The 23,832-nt window shown below is 37.1% G+C and overlaps 1 protein-coding gene across 3 annotated transcripts in view; it reads right to left on the bottom strand.

The window, feature by feature from the left end:
• The window catches only part of CNOT6 (CCR4-NOT transcription complex subunit 6), a 45,589-nt gene extending 22,467 nt beyond the window's left edge, over positions 1-23,122 (bottom strand). The window contains exon 1 of one of the 3 annotated variants that reach the window (XM_027867120.1): positions 23,015-23,122. The gene's annotated coding sequence lies outside the window, so the exon portion shown is untranslated. Of the gene's footprint in view, positions 1-14,493; positions 14,530-23,014 lie in introns of those variants that run through there. The other 2 variants (XM_027867118.1, XM_027867119.1) reach the window with 2 other exon arrangements.
• Between the last annotated feature and the right edge of the window lie 710 nt (positions 23,123-23,832).

The following is a 23,832-nucleotide window of genomic DNA, read 5'->3' as shown; positions in this document are numbered from 1 at the left end:
TCTTGGGTTTTAATATTAAAGGCTTCACACAATTTTAATGTGAAATGCTATATTGAAAGATTTCACCCAAATAGTCCATCCAAAGGAAGTGACTTATAGCCATCAGAAAAATATTTTCTCACATTTCATAAAAGTCTCTAGGATATCTGACTAGCAAAACTACAAGTTTTTTAAAGTTTAAATAAGTATACCAAGGTAATCTTAAAAAGCATTAGGTGAGAATGTTAACTTTTATTCAAATGAAATATATAGTAAGTTATCAAATAATCTTAGTGGTTAATGCTACCATTGCTAAGAATACTACTGGCCATGAACTGAGAATTTGTTGATGATATAGAATTGACATAGAGACCCTAGAATGCGACTATAGCATCATAAAATTAATAACAAAAGAAAGGAAAGCTGGGGATAATAAAATATATGCTCCTAGGTTTTAGGAAAATAAATCTTTAAATGTTTAGAAAACAGAAATCAAGACTCATAAAAAGTTCTAAAAGATGAAATTCCTACTATACAAATTATCTAAGGGAGGAAGAAAAAAGTGAGGAATCTAAAATGTAAAACATTGTAAAAGTATACAACAAAATGGAAGGAGGGGATAATCCAGAATGAACATTAAAAAAAATGGCACAAATTTTTAAAACATCAGAAAGGCAAAAGCTTATAATATGCCAAGGTGGAAGTGGAGATCTAAAGATATCATAAAAGGCATTTATTAGCTATGTTCAAAAAAAGAAGAGAAAGAAAGAACAGGCAGTATTGCTCAAGTACAATGACAAAAAGGAAAATTCCAAAGTTATTTCTCTCTTCTGACACAAAGTATCTTCAAATTAGGAAAGTAAAACACCATAAAGAAGGCATTACAGCCTAAAAGCTCCCTAGTCAGATTTTCTTAACGCTTCAGCAGCTATCACATTCTATATTATATTTAAATACATCTTCTCTCCTGTTAAACTATAAATTCCTTCAAGAGAGGAAGCACTGATTCACATTAGTCATTTCTTTATGTCCCTCATTACAAATAATAGTATTCTGCATTTAGCAGATACTCAAATGCGTTAAAACTAAAAATAGTACTTTCGTTATTTCCCCTGATTACCAATTATTTTAAAAATTCAAGCCCCTATGTCCAGAATTACATTCTAGGGTGTTAAAAAAGTTAGATGACCTCAGAGCCATAAGGAATCATGACAAATGGAAGATACATAAAAACTGGAGATGGACAAAGGTGACAATTTTCAAAAGAAGGAAAAAATAAACTCAAAAAATACGGGCAAGTATGACATTAAATGTCTGGGAAAGTTTTAGAACAGAATAATAAAAAGCTGATTTGTAGCCCCTTAAGGAAGGGAAATAGTAATTACAAGAAGCCAGTCTGTGTTCACACATACTAAAGGGTCCTCAATATTTGTTCTATTTGAAATTGTCAAGAACTTGAAGACACAGAAAGTTTTCCTATTGAACCTACAAGTGGCAATAAAGAATAGCTAGCATGTTGTAGGAAAAAAATTTAGCTAGGTTAAAACAAATGATAAAAACAAAAATGATTATATTTAGTTGTGGAATATATGAATTGGAGCTGTGATTTAACTGACATAGAGAACTCTTGGATGAGAAACCTAACTGCCTCTATCCAATGCAGTTTGGCACCTTCTCTGCAAATGATAGTCTTAAGAGAGTTAACTAAGGCAAGGAAAGGTTATTTGTAAGCACACAGATTCATATAGCTAATATGTGACAGAGGTGGGACTCGAGTCCAAGTCTTCCTCCAAAACTAGCTGGTTCTCTATCCACAATGTCATGCTGCCCCTCAATATCATAACAAAGATAAGTACAAAGTTCTACCCTGAGTTTAAAAAATCAATTGCACAAAGATGGGCAAGGGGAGACATTGCTCAAGAGTAGTTCATGTGAAAGATTCGCAGATTGTATTAGATTATAGCCTCAGTATGAGCCATCTCTAAAAGAAGCTAATAATATTTTACGCTGCATCAATGTCGGTACAGTGGTTAGAACAAAGGAGGCAATACAGTCCCATGGTACAATACGCTGATAGATGAAATACCTACTCAATTCTGAGTACCTCATTCTTAAAAGAACATTGACAAACAAATAAATAAAAAAAATCCAGGAAGATGACCAAGATGATGAACTGTGTAGAGACTTCCATCAGGTAAAAGACTGTTGAAGGAATGGAGAATGTTTAGTGTGGACAAGAAAGGACTCAAAATATTTCAAGGAAAATCATGTGTAATAGTTCTAGCAGGCACAACCACAACCCATGAGTCTCAGAGACAGAAATTTCAAACAACTAGAGCTGTACAGCTGTCCATCACTAAACTATTTATGTCCTTTTACCTAGAGATTCTACAAGTGAGCAAATACCTCAAAGATATCCAAGACAGTGAAAAGAGTGCTATAAAATATCAAAATATTCATAGCAACACTTTTTGTAGCAGCAAATATAAACAAAGTGAGTTCTCATCAACTGGAGAACGGCTAGAAAAATTGCAGAAAATGAATGTACACACATACATACATCCCATTCACATTTATAATTTTATCATAAATAATGAATGCAATCAGAGCAACATGGTATGACCCGTATGAACTGACAGACTGAAGTAAGCAGGTAAGAAAACAATACAGATGATAACTACAATAATGCAGATGAGAACAATGAAATGAATATAAGGTGATTATAATCTCCAAACTTTACCCCAGAGAAGAGCACACACCTCCCTCCTTGGGGGAAAAAAGTGAGGGACACTATATATGAAGAATATCTCAACGTTGCATATGCTGTCACACATGATTACTTTGCCAGTTGGTTTTAATTGTTTGGCACTATTGTTACAAGAAAATATTTAAGTGAAAGTAAAAAAGGAAACAAAAAGCATCTAGAAAAATTATTTTTAAAATTTAAATTTGAGCTGTCCATAACTGTGACAGGATGTCTAACAAGGTAGTGAGATTCCTCATTACCATAATGGTTAAAGGAAAGACTATAGGACCATTTGTTAAGGATAGTATATAGATGATTCTGGTTTTGATTAAAAGACTGACCCATTATGATTCATTTTCAGCTTTCAGAATCTGTTATTCCAAATTACAAATGCATAATATCTTAAAAACGCATGATATATACAAACACTGCTATATTATTTATATTTACTATTTTTATTCTGTCAAACTTATCCCATAAATTTTGTTTATTAAAATAAGACCACAAATACTTACTGGGTACCTAAAATGTGGAAGATACTTTTAAAATATAAAACTCTTTGTTTTAACAAAAGAAATATGTGCAAGGTTACAAAATGCTGAGCTGAAATAAAGTTATATAAGAAATAAGAAAAGTTATGTTATAAAGCAATTCATAATATCATCTTTGGGGGGAAAAAACCTATCAAATGGAAGTAATTCAAGTTACCAAAATCTCAAGGGTGGATAAAATACAGTTAAAAATGCACAGAAGAGTCAATTTGTAATTGTATTAGTTCTTCCTTCAGAGCCCATATTTAATTTTTAATTCACCCCCCCCAAAAAAAAGCTAGAGGAAATTTTTGGTATATAAATTTAGGTTGAGACATCTGAATCTTAATTCAAAGACAGATAAAATTCACAGTATTTTTATTTCATAGTAGAACCACTTTAGAAGAATGACTACCTAGCATCTAAACTATAAGTACATAAGGAAATACTGTTTGTTTTAACAACACAGAGTAGCTGATATATATCAATATAAAGATGGAATGTGTCAAATATCTAACCATAAATATAATACCCTTATATTAAACATGAAAATGATTAAATATATGACTACAAACCACTTGTGGTTTGTATCATATGTTTATGTGAGTATGTGGCTGGTAATCTTATAGAGTTTACACTAACTTTGTAGAAAGGGGCTTTAGAAAGTTGAAATATTACTCAAATTGCCTTTACTTGAATTGAGATCATTTAAATGTTAAAAATATCTCACAAATGCAATTATTTAATTTGTTACATGTACTTTCAACAGTCTCTGGCTACATTTCCACAACCATAGGCTAATTAAAGATGATGATGTAAGGTGATTTTCCTTTATGTGAGGAAGGGTTCATGAATCAAAATTAAAATTCAAGGTATAATTAATCATATCAAAAAATCTTGTTTAATGACAAAAATTCAAATAAAGAAATATACTAGTCAAGTAGCAACTTCATGAAACCCCAAGTCAAATAATGTACATAAAAATTCAGAATAAAATAATTTTAAGTTGTTTTATTTGTACCAATCATACTCAAGACTTTTAAATCAAAATACCCTAATAGGTAAAACACCCCAAATCTTCCTACCTTATTTTCCTAATACTTTGGTGAACCATATTTAAGAAATACATGAGTTAAACTCAATCTCAGCTCAGTAAAGAAATTTTTAAGACAAATTTTAAGACAAAATATTTTCCCATTTCTTTATATTCACTAATTTCTCTTTTTCTATATCGTCTGTGGTTGATTCAGCTCTTGCTAAGGCCTTTAAAGGTGCTCTGCACATGTGCAAAAGAAGTGGTCTTCAATCTTTGAGGTCAAGTAAACATTACCTTGACCCAGAACATAAGTGTTTGCAAAGAGCCTGGAGGTGTCAAAACCAACACTTGTTAAACATTCACTAGGATTACCTTTTGGTTAAGAAACTACAAATGCTTTGTAGGAACCTATGTTTCCATAGAATAGTTTGAAAACTACAGCTATGAGGGAATTTTCATAAGTGGACTTCTGAAATTTGGTATTTCACACAATTCTCATTAACTTAATTAGCAATCAATCATTTATTCATCCAGAATGCATCAGGTAATATGCTAGGTGCTGGTGATACAAAGAAAAAAAAGTGCCCTCAAGAGCTTCTATTCTATAGGATAGTCAAATGTAGTGCATAACAAAATAGATACAAAGAAGACAAAAGGTAATTATTGGGAAGAAAGGCACTAGCAGCTAGGTAGAATACAAACTGAGTCTTGAAGGAAACCTGGGATTGTTAGAAATTAAGGTGGGGAGTGAGTGGATTCTAGGCATTGGGGACAATCAAAACAGAGACATAAAGATGAGGCAACAGTGTTGTGTATGACTAATAGTAGTAAGATAAGTTTGGCTGGACCACAGGGCTTCAAATAGAGTAACGTGTAATTAGGCTGAAAAAATATGTTAGGATCAGGCTGTGAAAAGCTTTGAAAAATGAGGAATTGGAAGTAAAAAGGATCCACTGGAACTTGAGTGGGTAATGAGAGTCAGACCAGGAAAAACACTTTGGTAGCTGAATGGAAAATGCATTAGAATGGGGATAGACTTAAGGCAAGGAGACCAATTAGAAGGCTAGTGCAATATTACAGGCAAGAGGTGATCAGAGTCTGAATTAGGATGGCAGCTGTAAGGAGAGAAGGAGATGGATGTGAGAGCTGTTGTGGAATTATAAATTTAAAGATCTGGCAAATGACCAGATAAGCTTCGGAAAGAGAGAGAAGAGGAATCGAGGAAGACAACAAGGTTGTGAACTTGGGTACCTGGGAAGTATGGTGGGGACCTCAATGGAAAAGAGAGAGCCTGGAAAGGCATGGGCTTAGGGGGAAAGTTATGTGATCTGTTCTGAACATGTTAAATCTGAAATGCCTATGGAATATACAGTTCAAAATGTTGGTGATATGAGACTGATGCTCACGAAAGAAATGAGAAATAACATATCAATAAAAGTTATATCTGCATTGAGATCATCAAACCTATGAAGTCACCAAGTAAGTGACTATAGAGAGAAAAACCCAAAACAACTTTAGCATGAAACCAAACCATGCTTTGCTCCCTAACTGTAGGCATACTACAGTTAGGAGACAAACTATGGATGATGATCTAGCAAAGGAGATTGAGTAGGAGAGATCAAATATGTAAGGAAAAGAACCAAGAGAGAGCAGTGTCAAGAGAGTATCCAGAAGGAAAGGGTTGTCTACAGGTGAAGAAAGATAAGGATTGAGAAAAGGCCATTAGATTTAGCAGTTGAGATCACTGTTATCTTTGAAGAGAGCAGATTCTTCTGAGTAATGAGGCTATAAGCTAGACTGCAAAGGGCTGAGAAAAAGACAGAAGTGGATGTTACAAAATATACACATTTTTTCTTAAAGTGACTTTGAAAAGAAGAGAGATACTGTGAGGAAAGAGTGTGAAGACGTGATAGGGCCAAATGAGGGTTTGTTGAAGTATGGAAGGAACCAATTGGGAGGGGGCAGAGGAGTTGAGAAAGAAGGAAAAGGATAAGATCAAGATACATGTAAAGAAGGGTTGGCTTTAGCGACAAGGGCCACCTCTTCAAAAACTAAAGTAAAGGAGAAAAGAACAGGGCATAGATTAAAGAGTATCAAGTGTTTCAGTCTTACAAAATAAAAAATCCACTAAATTTAAAAACATGAACAGAAACTGGTTTCTTAAGAGGCATCTAGTGAAAAGAGACTAAGATCATAAACAGTTCATAGCATAAGTGCAAAATGCTAACAGAATTTGTATTCATTGTCTCATGTAAACTTACTATTTGAAATAAGTCATATAAATAGTGATCTGACACCCAATTCTTAAACTGGAAACATTCCACCATCTTAAATGGCTAATTGAATTAGGATGTTAACTATAGAAAGTGCAATTTTAAAAATACACTATCATTTAAAAGTATTATTTAAATGTTGAAACTCAAGTGCTGATCTAGAGCAGGAGCTGAGAAATCTGGAAGTTTATGTGAGAGGGGAAAAAAAAGTACATTTTATAGCTGAGAATTAGCAAAAGGAGAATTTGGGACCTGCTTACTTGCATTGCTGTCTTGTATTCCAAACTGAGTTCTAGGGGATACGGAACAAAATCTCAGCCCTCATTCTAAAGAATTCAAGAGTGTATAGGGACCATACTGTTCAGGGGTCACTAATACTGCTTTTGCTACTGGGATGTACCTGAAAACTGAAAGCTTTCTTATTTTTTTGGTCACCTAACCAACTACCATCTCCCTAGATAACTAAGCTTAAAGCCTAGATGGCATCATCAGTTCCTAGTTTCATACCCCTCCACCCCCATATCTAATCATTCTCCAAGTCCCGTTTTTCTACCTTGGTAGCAACTTTTGTGTACACCCTTTCTTCTGGTGGGGACACCATCCCCCTACAGGTCTTTACACCTGGACTAGTACTATAATAGCCTCCTGGTTGGTCTCTGCCTCAATTCTCTCACTACTTCAATCTATCCTCTACTCAGCTGTCAAATTACTCTTCCTAGGTACAGATCTGATGTTGCATCCCACTTCCCCTTCCCTGTCATTTCCAGGATCAAATACAAAAATCCAGTTTGGCGTTCAAAGCCCTTCACAATCTGCACCCCTCTTACCTTTATACTCTTCTTACACCTTACTCCCCCTCCCCCAACTCCGAATTCCAGTTGACATTGGCCTCCTTGCTGTTCCTCACACCTGACACTCCATTTCCTAACTCTGGGCATGCTCACTGGCTGTCCCTCATACCTGCAATTCTCTCCTTCCTCATATCCTCTTCTTGGCTTTCCTGAAATCCAGCTAAAATCCCATGTTCTACAAGAAGCCTTCCTGATCCCTTTTAATGCTAGTCCTTTGTTGACTACCTCCAACCTATCTTGCATATATCTTGTTTGTACAGAGTAGTACATGTCGTCTCCCCCATTAGACTGTGAGCTCCCTGAGAGCAGGGATTGTCTTTTGCCTTTGTTTCCCCAGCATCTAGCACAGTGCCAGGCATATAGCAGGAGCTTAATAAATGCTTACTAACAAATCATTTAAAAAATAGGAGTTTCAGAATACAAATAAAGCAGTTTTAGAACTACCATGTTAAATGAATTATATCCCTCCCAATCAAGCAATATATAATAAAAACTCACTTTCATATACTTTTTTTCTGTTCTTTGTATAAAGCATTCATGTTTTTCAAATTCATAAAAAGGAAAATGTTTTAAAATAAAATGCATACTTGCCTAAAGCCTTTTTTTTTTTGCATTCAACTATAGTTCTTCCTTAAATGCATCATTTCGTATTTGTCCCTACTAACTTCACTCAATAAGTTGCTGACCATTTCTAGTTTTTCAAAGATATTTAGAGAATTTTAAAACTACCCTCTAAAGGCAAGTTCCCTCTTCCAACTAGTTCTTAATCTGCCAGTTCAATCACTATTCTATTTCATTATCTGGATCACAAATAAAATTTCTCCTAACAGTTTTACTGTCCTAAAAACATAATCTACAAATTGCTATTCAAGATTTTCTCCCCAAAATCTCACCTAATTCTACAGAGAAAATAAAATTCACCATTTAACTGCAATGTGTACAATTATGATGTTCTCTGTGGTAGTTTATCATATGGCCACAAGTTAAATTGGGGGGGAGGATCGGGGAAAGGGACTATTGGCAAAGTCAATCACACTGAAATATTTTAGAAGTTGCAAATGCTATGACAGCACTTTCTGGGTCAATCAATATATGTCTTCTGAGAAATTACCATGGACAGGGAACCATGGTAAGAACTGCGGGGCATGTAATGTAGCAAGACTTGATCCTTGTTTTCAAGAAATGTATAATCTAATTAAGAAGATGCTTAAATATCTAAAGTTGTGTAATCTGATCTTCTGTGACAACCAAGTAACGTTAATGATTTTAACAAACACAGCAAAGTTTTGCCATACAAAAATTTTGGTATTTGGATGCTCAAGAAATTTGATGTTCTGGATAATTAAGGTAGCTAAATGTTAATCCCTGTAAGTATCTTTTTATTTTATTTTAACCATACTGGATAGGAATTTTTCTAAAACAGTATTTACTTTCTTATCTTACTGAACAGAATATACTTTTTCTTAATGTATCACAATCCAGTAATGCTCAAAAAGGGCTAGAAATCATGTAATAAGCCAATAGGCAAAATACAAAGGTGTAAAAAAGGTAAGGCTCTTTCTTCAACGGTCTGTGATTTTATCAGTATGGTCACTCCCCCATATCACCTTATAACTTAGTAGAGTCTTCTAGAATTGCTGTAGCCAAAAAAAACCCCATCTTACAGCTAACCTGGTGATGTGCCTCTGGTTAGTGCTAACAGATACAATGCTGGGCAGTTAGGTGGCACAGTGGATAGAGTGTGAGACCTGGGGTCAGGAAGACTCATCTTCACAAGTTCAAATCTGGCCTCAGACACTTAATAGCTGTGTAACCCTGGGTAAGTCACTTAACCCTGTTTGCCTCAGTTTCTCACCTGTAAAATTAGCTGGTGAAGGAAATGGCAAACCACTCCATTATCTCGGCCAAGAAAACCCCAAATGAGAAAAAAAAAGAAAACCCCAAATGGAGTTGTGAATAGTCAGACACGACTGAAAAACAACTGAACAACAAGAGATACAGTACTCTAGACCCATACCGAGTTTCTAGCTTGGTAGAACCTGCCAGAGTACACTGTCTTCAAAAATCCTTAGGGTCTATTAGGTATATATTCCCAAAAAAGTGAAAGACAAGAAAAGGGGGTATGCCAATATTCATAGCAGCACTTTCTGTAGTAGCAAAGACCTGGAAACAAAGTGGAAGCCCATCAACTGGGAATGACTAACCCTGTGGTACATGAATAGAATATTATTTTACTATAATAAAAAAATGAATACTAAGAATTCAGAAGCATGGAAAGATTTATATGAACGGATGCACAGCAAAAAGACCTTAAAAAAAGAATATATAATAAAACAACTACAAAATGTAAAGAACAGTTAAAAGAAACTGAATGCTGTCTAATTATAATGACCAAACTTGGCCCCAGAGATGAGAAAATGCACTTTTCTCCATTCTTTGCAGAAGTGAGGAGGTATTGTTATGCAATATTATATACCTTGTAATTTTCAGTTGATGTTCTGATTAGCTTTGCTGAGCTAATTTTTTCCCTTTTTTCTTTGTTAAAAAAGAAGACTCACAGGGTAAGATGTGTGTGGGAAAAGGATTTATTAGAAAATGAAGGTGACAAAAACTAAAAGATGTTAAAAAAAATTTTTAAGGAAAAAAATGAACTGTTTTTGCAGGGGCATCTGAGCTCTATGAGGTATCAAAAGACTTTAATAGAGAAAGGTCTTCTTATAGAATATAATTGTTCCTATCTAAATAGCCTTAAGATTTACAAAGAGCTTTTCTAATAATAACCTTCTGAAAGATAGGCAGTTCAGGTATAATTACTCAACACTTAACAGATGGGCAAATGAAGGTTCAGAGAAGTTAACTGACTTCTCATAGAGACAAGCAACAAAGTTAAGATTCAAATCCAGATCTTCTGTCTCCAAATTCAGGGGGGGAAAACAAATAAGACAAAAAAAAAATCTAAAGATTAATGGTCTCTCTCTGGTAAAGTATGTGATGAGTTGAGCAATTTCACAACTACAGGCAATGCAGGGAACACAAAGATAAATAAAACCATCCTTGCATTCAGGAAGCATGTATCCAGTAGGGAAGATGAGACATAAAGCAATAGAGTATAGAAAGAGGTAACTGTCACAAGGGTTTGTTTTTTTTTTAAAAAAAACCTCTTTTTTCTTGTTTTGCAAAGGTCAGGACTATAAATGTGGAATACTGAATTTATTCTCAAATTCAACACATACGATTTTGCAGAAAAAACTTTTTCCTCTCAATTTTTTAAATCTGTGTTACAAAAGGACATCCTTCTCTTGCTAAAGAGATATATATACTATTTATATATCTCTTGCTAGAGAAGGATATATCTGGAAATGAATACAATGTAAAAAACAAAAGGCATTTATTAAAGAAAAAAATAGGAGAATGAGAAAAAGCTGTATTTGGGGCAACGGGACTAATCTGAATGACTATCAACAAGTACTTACTAAGCACTGTACAAGGCACTGTGCTAAACACTGAAGATACAAGGAAAAAGTTAAGAGTTAACATTCTAATAGAAGAGGCAACATGTATATGTCAATCAATCAATCCATAAACATTTATTAAGTCCCTACTGTATGCCAGGCACTAAGCTAAGCAGTAGGGGATACAAAAAAGGAATATGACAACCAAAAAAAAGAAAAAAAGGATTATCATAGTCACTGCTCACAAGGAGTTCACAATACAATGAGGGAGACGACAAGCAAACATATACAAACTATATATGGGATAAATAAGAAATAATTAACAAAGAGGAGGTACTAGAATGAAGAGCTTGGAAAGACTTGCTGTGAAAGAGGGGACTTTAGTTGGAACTTAAAGTCAGGAGTCGAAGTTGGAGAAAGAGAGCATTCCAGACATGAGGAAGGGTCAGAGAAAATGCCTGGCACCCAGAGATAGTGTCCTGTTGATGGGACATCCAGGAGGCCAGTGTCACCTGGGATCAAAGAATACATGTCAGGGAGTAAAATGTAAGAAGGCTGGAAAGATAGGGGGCTGTGTTATGAAGGGCTTTGAATGCCAGAGAATATTATATTTGACGCTGGAGGTGACAAGGAGCCACTAGAGTTTAAGTGAGGGTGGTGGTGGGGTAATAGGGTCAGACCTGCACTTTAGGAAAATCACTTTAGTGGTTGAGTGGAAAATGGATTGGAGTGGGGAGACTTGAGGCAGGCATACCCATCAGCAGGATATGGCAATAGACCAGGCATGAGGGGATGAGGACCTGGCTAGTGTGGAAGCAGTGTCAGACAGAAAAAAGGGGAGTATTCAAGGGATACTGCAGGGGTGAAATTGATAGGCCTTGACAACAGTCTGGATATGAGGGTGAGAGATAGTAAGGGGTTGAAGATGATTCCTAGGTTGCAAGACTGAGGGACTGGGAGAATAGTGCTGCCCTCTAGAGTTAACAGGGAAGGTAGAAGGGAGGAGAATTTAGGTAGTTGTGTTTTGGAGTTTAAGATGGTTACTGGACATTCAGTTGAAGATAACTGGTTTTTTTTTCTTTTTAGGCAATTGGGGCTAAGTGACTTGCCCAGGGTCACACAGCTCGTAAGTGGCAAGTGTTTGGTCTAAGGCCAGATTTGAACTCAGGTCCTCCTGACTTCAGGGTTGGTGCTCTATCCACTGTGCCACCTAGCTGCCTCCAGCTGAAGATACCTGAAAGGCAGAAAACAGATATGAGACTGGAGGTCAGCACAAAGGTTGGGACAGGATAGGAAGATTTGAGAATCATCAGCAAAGAAATGGTTATTAAATGCATGGAAGCATGGATGAGATCACCACTTGAGATAATATAGAGGAAAAAGAAAAGGCCCAGAACAGAACCCAGTGAAACAGAGGCCATGAAACGAATTAGGAGACTGAGAAGAAACAGTCTGATAGTAGGAGAATCAGAACACAGTGGTATCCCAAAAACCTAGAGAGAAAAGTATATTGAAAAGATCAATAGTGTCAAAGGCTATGGAGAGTTCACAGAGAATGAAGACTGACAAAAGGTCATTGGATTTGGCAACTAAGAGATCACTGGTAACTTTAGAAAGAGCAGTTTCAGTGGGATGAGGCTAGAAGCCAAATTGTAAGGGTTTAAGAAGAGAATGAGAGGAAAGAAAGTGGAGGCATTTATTTACTGTAGACAACCTTTTAAAGGAGATTAACTACAAAAGGTAGAAGAGATATAGGACAATAGTGGGGATGGAAAAATCAAGTGAGAGTTTTTTAAGGATGGGGAGACACAGCAGTGTTTGTAGGCAGTAGGGAATAACACTAGGGGCAATGCGTTGGCAGAGGCAGGATGGAATGGGATCACTTAAGCAGGAAGAGAGATTAGTCTTGGTAATGACAGTAGTAGTGAAGGATCATGAGCTCGTGCATAAAATTGTAGATTTTCTGTATTTGTAGTGTTTGAATTGTGTGTATATGTATGCATATAGAAGATATGTACAAAGTTGAAAACAAAGTAATCTCAAAGTGGTAAGCCGTTAGAGACCAGGAAAAGCCTCTGGCAGAAAATGGTGCTTGAGCTAAGTGAGTCTTGAAGGAAGCCAAGAATGCTTCTCAGGATTTCAAGCCACCTCACAACCTAGCTCTAGGCACACACTTGAGAGTCCAGCCAAACTGTCCTTCCTTTTCATGACACACATTCTATCTACCCTTGTGTGACACTGCAAAGGCTATCTTCCATGGCTGGAATGTGTTTTCTCCTTATCTCTGCTTCTGGGAATCTTTAATTTCCTTTAAAACTCAGCTACAACTAGACTTTTTATAAATGGCCTTTTCTGATCTTTTCCTTGTCCCCAACTGCTACTATCTTTCTCTGACATTACCTTGCATTCATTTTCAGTAAATTTAAACATATATTGTCTCTCCAAATAGAATATAAGCTCCTTCAGGGCAGGAATTGCTTCATTTTTGTTTTTATATCCCCAGGTCTAGATGTGTTTGGCAACAGTAGGTGATCAATAAATGTTTGTTGATTGAGATCTTCAGAAGACCTGGCTCAATTAAGTCACAACACAGTATGTAAACCTCCTAACCAAACTGCTAGAAGGACTATTTTCATATCTGACTTGACACTCTAGGCTCTAAAGATACTTCTTAATCTAACTGGCAGGATTATTTAATAGGTCAAGAAATTGAGACCATCTTGTCTCATTCCTGGCAAGGGGAAAGAAGGCTTTCAGGTTTTCTTATTACATAAGTTTACTGGAATTTAATCAGTAAAATTATTCCTGTCAATATTTTCCTAATCTTAATGTATTTTTTTTCCTGTTCAAGGACAAGGTCACTTCAAATTTCATTTTAAATCAAATTATAATGACTAATTCTGGCATCTCCAAGTCCTAAACTTATCCAGGTTCCCCACTTCAAATTGTTCTCCCTAAAACTCCTTTTCCCTTTGCTGAAGATAACAATTAGTTACATGTTTAAAACTGTATTGTTTAAAGTTACTTCTATTTTTATGGCTCTCTGAAATGACTTGATGTCTGAATCCACCCCCAAATCTCCTCCAAAATCTTGGAGAAAGCATTATGATGCAGATTTGTTGCCATTTTAGCTATTTATTAGTTGCTAATGTAAAATTAGCTATTAGAATTACAAAAGCCATTACAAAACTAACTATAACAAAACTAGACAGACACATACTCCTGAATCTAACCTCATATGAAAGTAAAGGGCAATAAAAAGTTACATGTAAATGAAGAACTTCATTAAGTAAAATAAAATGCCATAAATAAAAGTGCTGAACACATAAAGGTTAACTTCTAATGAAAGCTGATACTCTTCATCCACAAAAATAGGGTGGGGAAATCAGATGTATAAATATGCATTTATTATGCACCTTTGTGCCAGGGACTGTGCTAGGAGCTGGGCATATAAGTACAACGAGAATGAAACAATCCCGAATTGCAAAACACTTAGTTAACTAATAAAAATGACTCCCACCATTTTGGTCAAAACCTTTGATATTTTACTGGTGTAAAGAACTTGAGGAGTCTTTCTACTAATGCAGATCAAGAACTGCTCTGCAACTTAAAAGTCTTAAAGTTACCTGGGGGCACTGAGAGATTAAGTGATTTGCCCAGGGCCAGACAGTATGTATCAGAGGTGGGACTTGAACCAGGTCTTCCTGACTCCAAGGCTGGTCCTCTATCCACTATGTCATGCTAATCTGAAATGCATAAAAACATCAAATATGGAAAACAGGTTGGGTTCCTAATATCACAGTTACGGATTTTGGGTATTAATGAATAAAATTAAAGCCAAACAAGAAACAAGACACTCCTCATTATTTACACTGGTAAACTGTAAATGCTATGTTCCTGCAGGTTTTCCAAATTTGCTGTATCCTACGTCGCTTCTTTTATAATCCTCATTCCCTCTTCTCTAGACAGCCACAATACTGAATTATTTCTGATCTACATGCTTTCACAGTTGTTAAGTTCAACAGATCAAGGGAATAACAAAATTGACATTTATTAAGCACCTACACTATGTACCAGAAAAAGTACATATTATGTCCATATCCACTAAAATAACTGGGATATGGGCTCGCCCCATCTATTCAATCCACAAACTCCCATTTTGAATAGAAACATAAGCTCCTTGAGGGCAAGAATCTGTTTTTACTTTCTATCTTTGAATCTTCAAAATCTATCCAGTCCAGCACATAGTATGCAGCTAAATACCTATTGATTAACTGATCTGTGGATCTGGTTAGAAAGTTCCACTGGTTGTCAGTCATCCTTGCTACATAAGTTGGCCACCAACAGATCTGGATATTCATCATGTCTGAAACATTCTTACTTCCACTTCTAGATCCCCACAAACCTCAGCTCAGGTGCCACCTCCTATATAACACTTTGAACACTTCTGACACTCCTTCCCATTATTACATTACCGTGTGTGTGTGTGTGTGTGTGTGTGTGTGTGTGGTTTTATTTGAACGTATATGCTATATTCCTCCAAGGCAAGAACTGTCCTGTTTCAGTCTTTAGATATCTCAGTACATAGCACGATGCCTTGTACACAGCAGGTACTAAATGTTTTTGAATGAACAGGTTGATCTAGAAAAATGAAATTTAATAGAGGCAGCTAGGCAGAATAATGGTTATGTGCACTGGTTCTGTGATCAGGAATATCTGAGTTTACACCCTGCCTCAGATACCTATTAGTCTATGTGACAGTAGGCAAGTCATTTAACCTCTGTCTGTTTCAGTTCACTCGACTATAATATGGGGATAATGAGAGCATCAACCTCCCAGGACATGCCTTGAGGATCAAATATCTGTAAAGCACTGCCTGGCACATAGTAGGTGATTAATAAATGCATATTCCCTTTCCCTTTCCCATTTATAGGGTTAAGTGCAAAGTTCTACAGGTGGATCTTCAAAAAAAAAAAAAACATGAGTAGAAAAACTGATCATCATGATCAATAAGGTACATACCACAAGTACATAATAGTGGAAGTATTATCTTACAACACTATTTATAAATAAGACTTGGGCACTTTTGTGTACTGTAAACTAAATGCTAGTTAGGGAGAGGCAGATTTTGGCCAATATATGAAAAAACTTACTAAAGATTAGTGTTATCTAGAATAATGGGCTGCTTCATCCCTAGAAGTCTTTAATTGGAAATCAGATTCCTCCTTAAAGAGAGGATCTTGTAGAAGGGAATAATATATGAGTACAAGTTGGATTATGTGACTTCTGGCATCCCTTCAAACAGATTCTGTAAAGTGGAAATGTTTAGCCTGAAGAAGAGACAATAGAGGATATATGATCATTGTCTTCAAATATCTGAGGGGTATGAAGTGAAATATATGGAATGTCCCAAAAGTCTTAGTGTAGTTTTAAGTTACTAAAAGTTCAAATTTCACTAAGACTTTTTGGACACCCTTAGAGTAACAAAATAACAAAAACTATTTAGTAACAGCTGCAAATCAAAAACCAGTATGGTATAAACAAAAGAAGACTGGATTTAGTTAGAAAACCTAAGCTCAAATCCCAATCTTGCTTATTACTTGCATAAATGAAGAAATTGATTAACAGAAAAGTTAATTGGCTAAATGATCTCTAAGGTTCCTTCCAGCTTTAAATTCTATGATCATATGTTACTGTTAGGGAAGGTAATTTAGGATGATGGATAGAGAGCTGGCCTCAAAGTTTGGAAGACAAGGGTTCAAGTACTACCTTTGATATATCCTTGATAATCGCAGTCTCTCACCAATCTTCAATGGCAAAAGAAGTTTCCCTTTCAAAAGTTCCCTAACAGAAAGGGATGTCTGAGGGTAGCATATCGACTTAGAAATTAACATCATCAATGTTGTACTGTATTTTTTATTTATTTTGTTAAACATTTCCCAATTACATTTTAATCTGATTTCAGCTTATCTATTGGTAGTAGATAACTTTTAAAGTCTCTTACATGGATGGAAATAGTGATAAAATCTATTATTACCTAACCCTCCCAATTTTGTATCACTGGCTAAGCAGGGCTCTCTATTTTTTGTATAAGTCACTGATAAATATCAGCAGAGTATGGTCAGGGAAAGTATCCTACAGATACTACTAAAGATACTTTCTTCACTTATAGCGACTAATCAACAGTCTCTGGATACTGTTATTCAGCCAATTATGAAACTACTCAATTGAACCACAGAATTAAGAACTGGAAGGCTACTTCACCCATGGCCACATTCCTCAGCTGGTATATGTATTTGGGCATGGGTTTTTTTCAAATGATGCATATTTTTATGGAGGACAAGAGTATTGTCACTTGCACGTGGAATGCTAAATAAAAATAGCACTTAAAATGATTGGAAAAAAAAAAACTTTCTTCCATGCTACTGTTCCCTAATTAAAGAAGTCCATTATTAAATCAACTCATGAACCATTCAGAATGATACACACCTATAATATTAGGAGTTAACATTCCAGAAGCTTAGCATTCTCTTAAATATGCAAATCAGTTTGTACAACAGAAGACCCCTGACTACCATAAATGACTTCACACTGGTCTTCCTCTTTTGGTAACGTTTTTTTTTTTTTACTTTTTAAATAACACAGAACTTCATTAAATGTCAAGTGACATAAAATAACTAATTTGCTGATCCTATGTCTAGTTAGTGCTTTTGAATCACTACCCATCAGGCCACTGACAGGAAAGTCATATTGACTTTGGACCCCTGAGGAAAAAAATTATCTAAGAAAAAAAGTTAAAAAGAACAGAAAATTATGCTATCGATGGCAAGGAAACAGGTGCTGCAACTGTTCTGAGCCATAAATTCTATTTTTTTATGTTCCAATCTGTATTACTGAATTTGCATTTAAGCTAAAAACCATGAGTGCAGATTATAAGTATTAACAACTATGCTCCAACACAATACTTCAAGAGATGGGATTTTAGCAGTGTAGCAGGGCAGATGTTCCTTCAGCCTACTTAGACTAATGTCTACACACCACACTATGTTTTTTGTGTGTTGTTATAGCAAAAAAAAAAAAAAATCATCTACTGGCTAATGTTAACCTTCTGTTAATAAGCTTTTTCACATTTAGCAAGGATAATTCTTGGATGACAGATACACAGTTCATTGCCAGAACTGTACTTGAAGCATTCACAGTTTGATACAGCCTTCAACAGCTTCCATTCTGCTGGCATGGTGTTTGAGAACCCAGGGTCGTACATCCATGCCAGTTTAAAACAACAGAATAGGACTTGAGTTTCAATATTCCATAAAAAGGCAGAACAATTAGAGAGAAAAAGTTGCCTATGTATAACTGATATCATATTATTTGCCTTCTCAAGGGATGGGGGATGGGTGAGAGAATTTGGAACTCAAAATGTTTTAAAATAAGTTAAAAAATCTACGTGTAATTGGGAAATATTTGATGAAATAAATAAAAATACATTTAAAAAAAGAAAAACAATTCAAATGAACATTTCAATCCAACCAATATTTATTAAGTGCTACTATGTGCAAAGCACCAACCAAGTGCTAGAGGTACAAAAAAAAAAGTCCCTGCACTCAAGGAGCTTATATTCTCCAAGCTAAAATGTTATTAGTTCATTTACAAAAAAGAGACACCCAAAACTTGAAAAAAATTGGGGGGGTTTTTTGAAACTAAAAAAATTTCTGGTTCCAATTTCAGATGCACAGGAATTAAATATATTGTCTCCCTGAAACTTAAAATCTGACTGTTTTAAATGTATACCTTTAAATGGATTTCATATTTTGTTATAGCTAAACCTTTCTCAAATATAACGTCATTGCATTTTGTTTTAAATAATCCTTTAATTTTACACATTTGGACAGGGTTGTTAGAGAGAAATTCCCAAGAGCAGCATTAAAATTCAGGATACAATAGTGAATAGTAAATACAATTTAATACATCTGCAGAATATCTAATATCTATGTTAACATCTGCAATGATATAGCTGGGTTTAGATACTAAGCAGCACCTCCTTATTACTCTTTCCATGAAATGTCATTGACTTACCAAAAAAATTAAAATGGTGAGTACAGGTAGAATTCAAAATCACAGAAAGAAACTAAAATTGAAGTCAGTAACAAAACTCACCTTAAGTCCCAGTCTTATGCCCAAATCACATTTCTACTTTTGTACTACAAATTCAATATTAACAGCAATTCACATTCATATAGTGTTTTAAGGTTTACAGAGTACTTTTCCCTAAACAAGTCTGTGAGGTAGTTGGTACAGATATTATCTCCATTTTTTAGATGATGAAAGTAAAGCCCAAAGAGATGAAATGATTTATCCATGGTAATATATAGGCAATTAAGTGTTGAAATGGATTCAAAATCAGGGGTCAGTGGATTTCTTCCAGTTATCACACTACCTTCTTAACCACTATGATATTCTGTAATTAATTTGTTAAAGATCTAAAGTAATTTTAATGTAATATATCCTACTATATGCCAAAGCACATGGATTATGAATTTAAATTACCACATATGACCATAAGTAAAAATCAAGAGGGATTTAAAATCTTAAAGATTTTTGAAGTTAATCAGTCAACAAGCATTTATTAAATGCCTACTATATACCAGGTACTGTCCTAAGCATTGGGAATACAGAGAGAAGCAAACAAAGAAAAAGACAAACAAAAAAAGTTCATGATCTCAAGGAACTAGTCTGTTTCTTCCCTTTTTTGGTTTCACAGATAAGAGTATTTTTTTTTCCAAACAGATCTTATGGATCTGTGATCCCATCTACATTGGCAATCCCTTTAACAGACAATTGAAATCATCGAGTCTCTTTTATCCTATGCAACTTATGTTCATGTCTTTTCATAAAAATCATTCCTGGGGAGGGGAAGGGAGATGAAGAAAAGGGAGGGTGTGCATCCTCCTTAGTGAAGACCTTCCCTCCAGGTCTTTTAAATTTGGGAATGCTTGTACAGATTGAGTTATCACTCAGTCTCGCTATATGACTAGCCTACTCCCTTTTACCATCACAGCAACCTTTCCAAATTTAAACTTCTTTTGAGGAAGAAATTAAAGAAACATGTCAGTAATAATGACTTTTCCTGGCAATTGGAGGTCTGGAGCTACAATTGCAGTTCTGTGACAACTAAGCTTTACTCACAAGAAAACTTAAAAACATACTTACCCAGAAATCCCAAAACTATTGCCATTAAAATTAATGGTGCCAGATGGCCCCTACTAAAATGTTTTTTTTCCTTTCAGTGTTGTGTGTAGACTATATGTATCTATAAATCTGTAAGTTCATAAATACAAGGTGGATACATGTATCCACAAGCCTCAATTTGTCAATGGCAATATCATTTTATGCATTTAAAAACTGTAAACATAACAGGAAATAATGAGTCCTTCTGCACTAGCAAATGATTTCGGAGTTTTTCCACTTAAAACATTAAGTCTCATTTTAGAGTTGGAAGTTTTCCTAACCAACCTTGGCTGATCAACTGAATTATGCCCAATAAGAAACTTGTGGAATTTTATGATCATTTAATGAAGCGTTTTCACTTGATGATATAGTATACAGGACATGAATAAAATGTAATGAGACTGAGTCCTAAGCAGATACATTGGGAAATATAGTCTAATAAAGCTTAAGCCACATTTAGAATTACAATAAAAGCCAGTTAGATACAAATATTCTTGTTCTTTTATAGTCACACCTCTGAGTAAAAAACAGAATTACCTAGTTGATTTACCTATCTTATCCACCAGACTCAGTGACTCTGAAAGACTTTTGTCTATTTTTGGAAAATAACTCAACCCTCAAAAGGTAGAAAGAATACTGAATTGGAATCAAAAGACCTGGGTTCTAGTCCAAGCTCTGATACTAATTAATGTGACTTTAGGTAAGGCACAACTTCTTTGGGCCTCAGCTCTCTCATCTGTAAAATAAGTAAGTTAGACTATATGCTCTTACGTACCTTAAAGCTCTTAAAAGAAAAAAAAGTCCAACTTTACAATTCTAACTCAAGGACTAAGAATTGCCACCATTGAATATATTTAGAACTAGATGTATACTCAAGACAAATCCCAGAGATAATCTAAAAATGTTTGAAGCAACAGAATCATCACTAAAATAAATACAGAACTTCCCATTGTACCTTGCAAGAGACAAAACTTCTGTCATTTCTATATACACGTTTTAAATTTTTCTAAGTTTTTCAAAACCTTAGTCATTTTTCATATTTAATTTTTTTTATTTCTGCACAATCATCCTCATTCCTCTTTGAAACTCTTTCAAGAATCCAAAAAGAAAAGTTCTATTAGGCCTATACAACCAAGAAGAAAGTAAATAAAATCAATGTAAATGTGGACATATTCATGTAACACATTATTTATTTCTCATTGCAAACCCCAGAATGTCAAGATGACCATTTGAAATGTGCTTAATTCTTCTGAATTAGTTTTGATAAGTCAGTTCTTGATTCTAGGTCCAATTCCAAAAAAGAGGGAAAACGGATTCAAACTAGCATAATAATAGTTTGTTTGGTTTTTTTTTTAAACTTAATTCTCACACTACTAGAGAGGCAGATTACCACAGCACATAGGAATAGAACCCAGGAGGACCTGGGTTCAAATTCCTCCTGAGACACTATTAGCTGTGTGACCTTGGCAAGGGTTTTCTCTGTCTCAGTTTCCTTATCTGCAAAATAGAGATAACAGTACTTAACCTCTCACATAGCTGTTATGAAAAAGTGAAAACGTATGTACTCTGCAAACCATACAGCACTATATGTTTCAACCATGTTATTATTAATAATGCAAAACTTGTGTTCAAAAGGCCAAATCAGAACACTGAACTTGTAGTCAGACAATTTGGGTCTGTCACTAATGCTTTATGTGACCGTGGGCAGGCCACTTGAAATTCCTCACCTACAAAATGAGAGAGTTTGGATTATAGGATCTTTTAGGTCCTTCCAGCTCTAACATGCTAGGACCTATAAAAATGTTCTATAAAGTTACTGTTCCAGTTAATCGTTTTTTAAAAAAAAAAAAAAGATCTGATCCCATGAATCACTGGATACAAGATTAATCTAAAACATGCATACACCTCCCCTGAAAATCAAAGTTACCCAAGTTATACAAGAAGTAGTTATTTCACCCCTGTTACAAACCTAGTCTCTCCTACTAGCTGGATACAAAATTACTCACTCTGATTTAAAAAAAAAAAAAAAAAAGACAAAAACACATCCCCAAGCAGCAGGCATGTTCTTGGAGTCATCCCAAAGAATGGAATTGGAAGCAATCCTCTACTGTTGTTGATTTCTTGCATGCGTAAGCCTCACAGACTCAGCCACTTACCTGCTAGTCATCTTAAGTCCCACCCACCTTCCTTCGGTTTCCCTGCACTTTCCGTCAATCAAAGCCCTAACCCTCTTTCCTGACGGTTTCAGGCTCAGCCTCTGACTGCTCGCTGCCGTGGTGGCTTTTTTTAGTGCCAACTAGGCCTCAGCATCCTGACCTGCAGCGGCAGCAACAGCAGTTGCAGATTCTTATCAAAACAACCAACAGCCCTGCTTTAACAAGCAGCTCTGTGGCGTGGGTTTTTTTTTTTTCCGACTTTCACGGGACCAAAAAAAAAAAGTTGTGGTTTTGTTGTTGTTGTTAAAGTGTTGGTGCTTCCGTGCCTATTTGGGGGAGGGGAGGCAAATGGGAGAGAAATCGCACCCGGGGCTGAGATGAATGAAAGGAAAGGGAGCTCGAGGCGGGGAGGGCACTAAGGGAGGAGGAGGTGGCAGCAGAGGAGACGGAGCGGGCAGCGGCGACATCCTGGGTCCCCAGCCAGGGACGGGGGGCGTGTGTGCGCCCCTCGGTCCGGGCGGGTTAAGGATGGGAAGTTTCGGGGGGAGACTTCTCCCCGGCGAACAGCTGCTCCTGGAGGGGGGGGCTTGTGGGCAGGAAGAGGAGCCTCGGTGCCCGGGAGCCCCGCTAGGGGAGCCCAGCCCAGGACGCCCGCCTGCCCCGCCTCCCCTCCCCCTCCCCCCCCCACCGCCTGCCACCTTCCTCAGCCCCGGCCCCTTCCCCGCCCGGGCCGGGCTGGGGGGTCCCGCTCCCGAGCGCTTACCTCTCGGGGTTCGCCTCCTTCCTCCGCCTCCTCCTCCTCCCTGTGAGTGCAGCGGGGTCTGACCTCTGGAACCACCATACCAGTCCCCCCAGTTGCCGCCGCGCCGCCGCCGCTGCCGCCGTCGCCGCTCCCGCCTCAGCCGCCGCCGCCTCAGCCTCAGCCTCCCGCTGCTCTTTGTTCCCTCCAAGGGCCCCGCGGCCGCCCGCCCGGAGCCCGGCCGCCGCCGCCGCTACTCCCTCCCCCAGCACCTCCCCTCCGCCGCCGCTTCTTCTTCGCCACCGCCCTCTTCTCCTTCCCCGCCGCCGTCTCCTCCTCGTCGTCGTCGCCGCCGCCGCCGCCACCGCCGCCTCCTCCTCCTCGCCCCCCTCGTTTTCATTGAAAGCAAACAACCATCATGGCGGCGGCCGCCGTCCCCAGCCAGCGAGAGCCCACACAGCGGCCCCGGCTCCCAACATCCCCGCCGCCCATTGGCCGCGGGCTCTAGACGCGACCATTCGGGGACCAGCTCGGGGAGCAGCACAACAAACGCCTCTGCCTCCCCTACTCCCCCCGCAAAGGGCTGCAGTTGAGCTGGCCTGTCCCGTTTGCTCCCTCCCCTTCTTCTCTTCCCCCATCTTTTCTCACTCTCCTTTCCTCTCTTTCCCTTCTCCCTTTTCCCTTCTCCTTTCTCCTTTTCCTTCTCCTCTTCTCTATCTCTCTCTCCTTTTCCTCTCCTCTTCTCCTCTCTCCTCTACTCTCTCCTCGCCCTATTCTCTCTTCTATCCTCTCTACTCCTTCTTTTATCCCCTCCCACCCCCTTGCCTCTTTCCCAGCCCCTC

This window comes from Vombatus ursinus, unplaced genomic scaffold (assembly GCF_900497805.2).
Source record: "Vombatus ursinus unplaced genomic scaffold, bare-nosed wombat genome assembly UNPS02014785.1, whole genome shotgun sequence".
NCBI classification, from domain to species: Eukaryota; Metazoa; Chordata; class Mammalia; order Diprotodontia; family Vombatidae; genus Vombatus; species Vombatus ursinus.
The sequence above is the reverse complement of the archived record's forward strand: the minus strand, read 5'-3'. Positions and strand labels throughout refer to the sequence as shown.